Genomic DNA, 9,783 nt, shown 5'->3' with positions numbered 1-9,783 from the left:
TGTAAAACAGACCTTAACTTTTGAAGCTAATCAGTTCTGAATGGCCACCACAGCTTCACGCTTAGAAATGACCATAAATTTACAGCAGAATTCCAGCAGTAACATAATGTTATTCCAAAATGCGGTAGGATACCGTCAATTTGATGTCTTCTTCTGTTGTCAAAATCAAGACTGAGGACTGGCAGTAAACTACWGTAAAATATTTGTACAGTACAGTTTTTTTTCTAGGCAAGACATTTTACTTGTATTTGCATCTTAGGGAACCAGCATTTAAAGGCAATATTAAACAGAAAGAAAAACATACATTTTATAATAAAAACTTTTAGGGAACGAATCAAAACGTACAGAGCAAAATCAAAAGTGTTAGATTTCTAGTTTTGGTGTTGTACGTTAAAAATACAGTGTTAATGAAACACTTGTTTAGTCAAATTCAAAGATAGGTTAGTCAGTTTCCCCAAAGAGTTGGCGTCTGCTAAAGCAGTGGTTCCCAATCCTGGTCCTCAAGCACCCCTGTCCAGCATGTTTTACTTGTTTCCCTGCTATTCAGCAGGTCTTCAGAAGATTATTAATCACTCATTCATTCAAACCAGGTGTGTCAAATCAGGGAAACATCTAGACATGCATGAAACCACTCCTTGAGGAACAGGGTTGAGAATCACTGCTTTAATACGTGTTATCTGATTTATTATTTACAAATAAATGGCAAAGAATCAATGGCTTCCAAAGACAATACTAAAAAACATAAAACTAATTTAATATAAAATTTTGAAATTGTCTCATCAAGCTCAGAGAAGCTCTTGAGGTGTTGGTCAACATTTAAAGTAGTGATTTTTAGATGTATTATACAAAGTAAAGGACTTATTTAATGAAAAAGCACTTTTTATGTTGTATAATGCAATAATAGTCCCACACTTAATCCACTGTATTAATGTTTGGGGAAAAGCAAGCAAAATGATTACAAGTCCGATTTTTGAAAAGAGCAGTAAGGATTTCACTCTAAAAATGAAGTGTTGGATTTACTTAACCATGTTATGTTACCTGGTGCCACTTAACTGAGTTGAGTAAATTCAAAGCAACATACTCATGTTCTTTTGTTAAAAAACGGGTATATTGCTTTGAATTCACTCAACTCAGTTAAGTGGAACCAGGTAAAATGACATGGTTAAGTAAATCCAACACTTCATTTTTCACAGAAGAATTATAGACACCCAACAAATTCATTATTCCATCAGTTGAAGTTATTGAAGTTTCTATGATTTGGTTGATTATGATATTTTGCCACTTATGTATAGGGCTCATAAAAACTAGGGCTGTGTATTGGCAAGAATTTGGCGATACGATACATATCATAACAGAGGGGTCACGATACGATATATCCCAATATATTGCGATACTGTAAGCAAGGCAATATATTGCGATATACTGCGATTTTTTTTGTCCAAAAATTCTATTAAATAAAAACCTCTTACTGAAAAAAAAAGAAAAGAAAAGCTAATGTTTACTCACAATGCTAATGCTACCCTTACTCCCTGGTGCTCAAGAGGCAGAGGAGCCAAATGGCTGGCTCACTGCTGCCAACTAGTGGTCAGAGGCTGAACTACAACATAAAAATGAACGGTTGGCAAGAAGGTTGACATTTTAAACCTTCATTAAAAATCGATACAGGGCTTTAGAATATCGATACAGTATCGGGAAATGAAATATCGTGATATTTCAGTGTATCGACATTTTCTTACACCCCTAATAAAAACACCTGACCTTCAAACATCCAATTACATTTTACTAAAAGAGAAAGTTGTTATAATCTCAAAGGGATAGAAATGTTTATTAAACGTAAGTTTTGAACCAGTTTGAAGGAATGGAGTACTTCAGTCCAGGGTGTAAGATTGTCAAATGATCTGATGGATGAATTTAAAAATGCCAGATCAATGTGTATATTTAAGATCATGTTAAAGGTAAATTTGTTACAGAAATATGTGACAATATATTGAATGATGATGTATGTATAATGATGATGATGATGATGATGATGATGATGAGACTAAGGGTGGGGCATTCCTATTTAAATCACTTTTTATATTTAATAGGGAAAAGGGCTGATGATAATTGTGAGAGTTGTGAAGAGAAAAAGTGTGTAACATGCCCTGATGACGTGTACAAAATACACAGCTGAAAGAGAGAGGATGAGGGGAAAAAGTAAGAGAGGTAAGCAAGGAGTGGAGTTTAAAAGGGATAATGGGAACAGAAGGGAATAAGGAGGAAATTGGGAAAATAAGTAAAGCATTATTTTTATTTTTACATAGTACAAAACTAAAATATACTGCGGAACTATGGGGTTACACACTCATGCACAGTAGGTGGCGGTATGCACCTAAAAGTTGTTAGCGATCCGCCATTGAATTAAAAGAAGAAGAAGTGTTGCTAGTCTCATGTGTCAGTAGTACTTTGGGCTGTAAATTTCAGCATGAAATATCCCACGGACAAGAGGAAGAGGATGAAGACTCTGGACTGTAGCACACATTGTTCAGAACAGCAGCACAGTACGGTCATTACAGCCATAAACTTTGCAGCCCTTGGACAGTGGAGCGAGGTACATGTTTAGAGCTGTATTAGTTAGTGAAGTCAGTGTTTTTATGTAATGTGTTCATGTCTTGTGTCAAACATAAGCAATGTATTTTCTTTTCTTTTAGTTTTCATGGTGTGGAACACGGTTTATTCAGTGCACTTCAACAAACTTGGTTTCGAATGAAGGAAACATGAATCTACTAGAACCAGCAAAGCTTTTCGTGTTTTCTTGGGTCTGAGGGACTGCTACATGTGTTGCATTGTGATCCTAATTATGTGTAGTTGTATGACCTCCCCCTGTTTGACTCTGCACTTACATGTGTACACCTGTCATGAATAGCAGCTCATTCTTATTTCTAATAAATGCTGTTGCGGTATTACATCTGCAGTGTGTTGGTGTCATTATTTACTGACAGTAAACCACTTTAAATAATAATTACAGGGTTGAAAATGTAAATTTCCAGTGAAATACTGGTAGCTGCAGATGCCAACTTTTTTTACCATTCTTTCAGAAAAACGGTAAATTACTGTTCTTTCAGAAAAAAAATGGTAACTTACCATTCTTTCACAGTATCTATACTGTACTTGCATTAACAGTAATCTACTGTTGGGATAAATTACGGTACAGCTACTGTGCATTTATGGTAAAACACTGGCAACTGTAGCTGCCAGAAGTTTACTGTAAATTTACAGGATTATTTCTTAGAGTGTAATGGACATTAGCCAATACAAAAATGCCAGTAACTTTATCAGTTTTACAAATAATGAGATTTGATGTAGTTGTAGCTCAAAGTCATTCCTAACTCATATTAGCAAAACACACAAAATTAGTTTTTTTAAGGTTTGACCATAACTAAATGCACATAATTTTGTTTATCATATGATTAACTTTGTCTAAAAGACTGCCAATGAAATGCAGCAGGTGATACCATTTGATTTAATGAATGCTGGGCCTTTCATCAGTTCATCAGTTCTGGCTGTGACCTTGCCAGAAAAAAGTTATCTGCAGTTTGAATCACTAAGTTATCATAGGTTTGCAGTGTAATTTTCATTTTTCACTCCTAATCTATTCATTCATCCAGCTGGTTGTCCAGCAGCCACGGTGCCRGAGGCGAGGGACAACTTGGACAGGTGTCCAGTCCATCACAGGGACACAGAGACAAGCATTTCACTCACTCACTCTGAAGACACAGTTTACAGGAACCATTGAACCCAACATGCTTTTGGTCTGGTTACACATTCCTCCTAAAAATCCAAACATTTCAACAAAAACCAGGACCTCTAACAATAACGTGCTAATTCCAACTAAACCATGATCAGGTGTGAATGCAAGGAAAACATCAGACACTGATGCTCTGACCTGAAGTGGATTTAGTCACGTGGTTGGTTCGGGAGGATTTCAGTGTGTGTAGGTCTGGTACCAGGTTCGGGTGTACCATCAGGCAGAACCCGATGGCCCTGCTGTCAGCGGAACAGAGAACCAGCTTTACCCGTTCACACTCGGTCCGATCCGGGACAGGACGGGACACACATGTCCTGCAGGATTTCTTTCATTAAGCACATGATGCGCGCGCGCACACACGGACAGATACCGACGCTCGCGCGCGCGCGAGCACAGATCACCTCAGTCAGGTGCATGGTACGGTTCGGGATGCAGTTCTACTGTCACACGTGCACCCTCGCACACATTCAGCACAAAGCAGCACGCGTGCACTCGCGCGCGCCTACATGCAAACACGCCCCTCTGGTTCCGCAGCGGTCTTACCTCCAGACCTGCCCCAGCTGCAGGACGTGAAGCACGCTTTGAAAGACCCACATGCAGACRGTGCAGCACCTCCGGGGGGAGCCCGCCTTCCCGGCCGCGGCGGGCTGGGCAGGGGCGGTGCACACCGCGGGAGCCGCCGCCGCCGCCGCGCTGCCGCCGCGCTGGTCGCTGTCCTTGGTGCTAGAAGCGCTGTCGCCCGCTGCCGCCGCCGCGTAGCTGCCGGTGGCTGCGCCGTCCCCGCCGCTGAGATCAGAGTAGTCATACACGAACCACCTGAAACTCAGAACCTGGACCACGGCGGAGGGCACCACGACAAAGACCAGCGTTAAGCCGAACCACCAGTAGTCTCCTCTCAGGTAGTAGTCGGCGGCCAGCCACAGGTCAGTCGCACCGTCGGAGAAGAAGACGAGCAGGGCGCAGAGGACCCAGCAGCAGTCCACCAGGGTGTAGGGCTTCCCGCCGGGGGCAGCGCAGCCGGGCCGGGCCGAGGGGTTCCTCGGCACCGAGAGGCTCCTGGACGGGTTGTCATCCTCTGCAGACACCGCTGCTCCATCCGACTTAGCGGCCATGTTGGTTGGATCGGAGAGAAAGACAGAAGGAGGTGGGGAAACAAGAAGGAAAGGGAGGTGGGGGCTGTCTGAGCGCGAGGCAGGGGGAGTGAGGAAGATTACATCATAACTAACCTCATCATCAGCCAATTAACTGAGAGCTATAATCACTGTCAGGCTGTTAACACCGACAAAACCAGAACACACAGTCCACCAGTTCGGATCTGCAGGGATGGGTTCTGTCAAAAGCTCTGATTCGGTTCTGTTAGAGTCACTGCGGCACTGATGCTGAACCTGTGATGTTCTAACCTGTAGCTGTCTGTTCACTGACAGCTACAGCACCATTTCATCCTGAATCCTGATTAATGCATCTGCAATGAATTCTGATCATGATTAAAGGGATCCCCGATTAGTTGTAACATTAAACTTTATATGATAAAAATATATTTTAACTGTAAAATAAAGACTAAAAATACAGTAGGATGTTCAGTTTTTCTCATTTTTAAACTAAAAGTTTTAAAATATATTACACGGACGGGGCCATTTTATTTACATGCAAAGCATTCTGGGAAATTGATGACATCAACTAGGTCATCGGTGTGAGGCTGCTAGTGAGCTATATCCACCCTGAAGGTTAATCTTGGACAATATCTGATGATCGACTCTTTTAAATGAAACCAGAGACCTCAGTTTAGCCTGTTTGTCTCGCTAGCGCCGAGCTAATACGTATAAGGCAATATAACATGAGGGCTAACGCCAAAGCTAACAGGCTAAGCTGAGGTTCTTCTTCCATGAAGCAGCTCTGTTGTCCTCCATCCATATTTTCAGTTCCAGGCTGAGTCATTTCTACCTTCTCCTCTCTGTCAACGCTCTCTGGTTTCATTTAAAAGAGTCGATCATCAGATATTGTCCAAGATTAACCTTCAGGGTGGATATAGCTCGCTAGCAGCCTCGCACCGATGACCTAGTTGATGTCATCATTTACCCAGAATGCTTTGTGTGTAAAAATGGCTCTGTCCATGTTAAAATATATTTTTTTAAATTACAAAACTAAACAGCCTACAATAGTATTTTTACAGTCTTTATTTTACAGTTAAAATAAATGTTTATCAAATAAAGTTTAATGTCACAACTAATRGTGGAGCCCTTTAATAAATCTTTATCAATAAATCCTGATCATTAAAACCTGATTAATAATCCTGATCAATAAACCTGTCCTGTCAGTAAACCTTATGTCCACAACAATTTTTAAAAACAATGCAGCTGGACTTGTGTGCTGCAGACGTTTTGCTCCCCATGCAGTGAATTTTCTCATTTCAAAACCGGACAGTGTGAAGTTTCAAGCTTTAAACTACATAAGAAGCTGTGATAATGTGACTACATTTAYGTTTGGATTTATCTCCCTCCCCTCCACCTGAGGGTTGTTCGGCTCTGTTGTGGCTCACAGAGTTTTGGTCACATGAAGGGGAGAATTAAAGGCAAACATCCGCTTCGAATGTTAATCAACCCATTAAATATCATTATTAGTAATTATCAGTCCCTTACATTGGCTTCAGACTATCCCCCTGTACTTTCTAGTGCAGAGGTGCCCAAAGTGGGGCACATGGGCCAACACCATTTGATTTGGCCCTGCAGCAGTTGTCCTGGGTATTAGATTGCAATATCCTGTCCTATGTAGAAATACTATATGTCGCAGTGATGTGTTCTTCTGTGTCGAGGCTTTGAAGCGAGTGTCGGGTAATAGAGGAGGATTTTTGTGGAGCGGTATCGAAGCTTGTGTTGGTGACACTTGTAGTGACGTTCAAAGCCTYGCTGGTGGGTCGTACCGCGTGACTGATTCAGGAACTGGCTCGCCTTTATGCGCAAGATTTGAAAGAGGCAGCAGAACGCTGCTGAATCTCCCGTAACATTATGTTGTCATGAAATCGTATTGCGTTCATTTAAGTTATTCAGCTGAGCGACTTTTTGTCCGATGAAATCGACATCTCACCATCACTCATTTTCAGCCATTGGTCCAACTATAGGTACAAGAGCTGAAGTCAGTTAGTCTTAACTCAAGGGCCCCGTCCCAATACCTGCACTCCCACCCTTGTGCACTTCAAATGTGAGTTCATGTTGAAGGGTTTGAGTGCGTAGTGTGTCCCATATTCTCCACATCCACCCTTCGCCCCGGCCATTTTGAGTACAATTTCCTCCCTTCTGCGAAGTCTGCATTTTTACGGACTTTGGTGAAGTGTATTACCCACAATTCATTGCTGCCAAAACAGCGACCATTTAAAAAAAAAAAAACCTTTATTGAACATTTGAATATGTTACAAAAAATAACAATGCTGCCAGGGGGAATGAAGAACTATAAATGAAAACAGGAAAAATATGTATAAATATATGTAATAATAATAATAATAATAAATAATAATAATAATAAACAGTATACCACAAAAAAGAACCAATCACGACAAAGTCAAATCAGGAATTCCAAAATGTGAACAAGACATTGTAATTATTTTTTTGCCTTCTAAATAGTAGAGAAGTAAATAGATTGCATATATTGTGTAAACTCTCATGAAGGAGATAAAATTAGTTTCTTTCTTTAAACATGTGCTTTTATGTGTATGAAATTTGGCCTAACAGCGACTGGTAGCTACCGGTGTTTGATGACGTAATCCGTACTGTCTCAATTCTCAATTGTAACCTGCACACTCCAACACTTATGTTCACTTGGACTGAATCCACACTTCACAGAGGGGTGTAGGGTGTGCACTGAGCAGTGGGACTGGGCCATGGTTGTAGAGGTTGACAACTCTATCTCCCTTGCTTCTGCTCTGCCACTAATCACTCTCCACAGGTGCAGCCAACCCACTTACCTGGAGGATCAGTGTTTAAAGAGGAGCTGCACAACTGGCAAACTGGTAAACTGCCGGAACAAAGTGTCTCCTTGGTAGGACTTTCTCTGGCTCTCGTGAGTATTTTCTGAGTAAAACCTTAATGTGGTGTTTTCTGGATTTGTGCAGTTTTTGAGATGGGCTCCACCACGYACTTCCCTCTTCCTTGTGGCTTCACATCTGTGGAAACTCACCTTGTTGCTACTCCTTGCCTCTGGATCACCTCCCTTCACCTCCGGTCCTGGAATGAGCTCTGAGCCGACTGAAACAGTTTACCTCTGGCTCATTGCTTGGCAAGATCTCGGAGAAAAGATTCCACTGTAAATATATTTCACCACTCACCGGTAAATACTCACCTGGTGCTCACTGAACAGCCTGCGATGGCCCGTACCTCCTCCACTAAAGAAATCTGTAAGTCTCATTTTCTATTTTACAACATCATCAAAATGTTCATCGTTGTAAAACTTACCCAGAGACATCTACTCCCCTCCTCTCTGCAGTCACTGACCACCCCATGTTATTTCCTGATTTTTGGACCACTGTAAATAAATATTAAACCTTTTATCTGAGTTTATATTTCCTGAACAACTTACCTTCGACATCCTAGTGACACTTAATGATGGTACTCACTTTATCTTTGAATTATGTTAAGACTAAACATAAAATACAAATAACTACAAGAGACATTTAGATTTAAGCAAATGTCTAGATTTGCACACCTTATAAGACCACATTTTAATTTCTGAAAATTCCCATGAGACTTTGCTGCCTGAGCACATGTTGATTGTCCGTGGGCTGAAAAAAAAAAAAGATTATGGGCAACTGCACTGGCTGCTAGCTTATTCATAAAAATAAAACAACTTTACTTAAGAATTTGCATTTCATGTATTGTATTACTGCAACTGGCCCGCGGCCCTCAGATTGATTTTATCTTACATGGAATTTTATTTAAACCTAGAGAAATACCCTGATAATATAAAGGAAAGCCCTTAGTAAAGCTAGAACTGTTTTTTAACCAGGCAAACCCTATCCTCATCACAGATCTTTTTTGTAAGGGAGGCCTGGGCCTGAGAGCAACCTAATGTGCACGTCTTTTGTTCTGTGGGAGGAAACTAGACTACCTGGAGAAAACCCATGTAAGCACAAGGAGAACATGCAAACGCTACACAGAAAGACCCCAGGTCCAAACTGGGGTTTGAACCCGGGACTTTCTTGAAGTGAGGCATCAGTGCTGAACACCAGCTGCTTCATATGTTATCAGTCCATTAAATGGACGTTACTAGCGGTTATCAGTCCCACAGAAGGGCTTCAGACTGTCCTGATAGTGCCCCCTAGTGGGTTACCAGTGCCATAAACGTTGGAATGCAACAATCTTCTACTGCCGGAGTTAGGTCTACTTTATCATAGCCCATGTCATTTTCTCTAAAATTAACCTTAGTGGCTTTATGCCTCATACTAACTAGTCCATGGGCTAGGGTGGCTTCCCCCCCCCCCCCGCCCCCAACCACACACACTACTGAACTTCTGTGGTATTTTCATGTACCCTAGGGTCCACTCTTTCAAAAAAATGCACATCAGCGGATTCGTACTGACTAGCTTTTCGATTTAAATGACATTTCATTAAACAAAAATATGCAAACAATGATGTCACCGGTGGGTCAAAATGTCACAACCCCAACAGAAGATGAAAATTTTCTTCTTTTTAGTCTTTGGGTTAGGGTGGGTTACCATGAAAACCCCACAACTGAACTTCTCTGGTATTTTCATGTGCCCTACGGTCCACTCTTTCAAAAAAAAAAAAAAAGGCATGTTAACAGAAAAGAATTTGGGTCTCACTGCCCCCCAGGGGCCGCTTTGGCCACACCCCTTTTCCACTGTGACCAGGGGAGCAACTACTAACTTCCTGAGGTGTGTGTGAAGACATCATCACCCCCCCCCCACACCCCCACCCCCCTCAGCAGTGGCGCCTGCCCTTTAGCAACAGTCCAGTTTCTACTGTGTTCTGTATCTTTACACATGGAGT

The 9,783-nt window shown here is 41.6% G+C and overlaps 1 pseudogene; it reads right to left on the bottom strand.

Annotated features, from left to right (window-relative positions):
- Positions 1-3,679: 3,679 nt before the first annotated feature.
- On the bottom strand, positions 3,680-4,925 carry LOC106536782 (XK-related protein 7 pseudogene; annotated as a pseudogene).
- Between the last annotated feature and the right edge of the window lie 4,858 nt (positions 4,926-9,783).

The sequence above is a fragment of the Austrofundulus limnaeus genome, unplaced genomic scaffold, assembly GCF_001266775.1.
Source record: "Austrofundulus limnaeus strain Quisiro unplaced genomic scaffold, Austrofundulus_limnaeus-1.0 Scaffold1972, whole genome shotgun sequence".
Lineage (NCBI taxonomy): Eukaryota > Metazoa > Chordata > Actinopteri > Cyprinodontiformes > Rivulidae > Austrofundulus > Austrofundulus limnaeus.
This window is presented reverse-complemented; position numbering and strand designations above follow the sequence as displayed.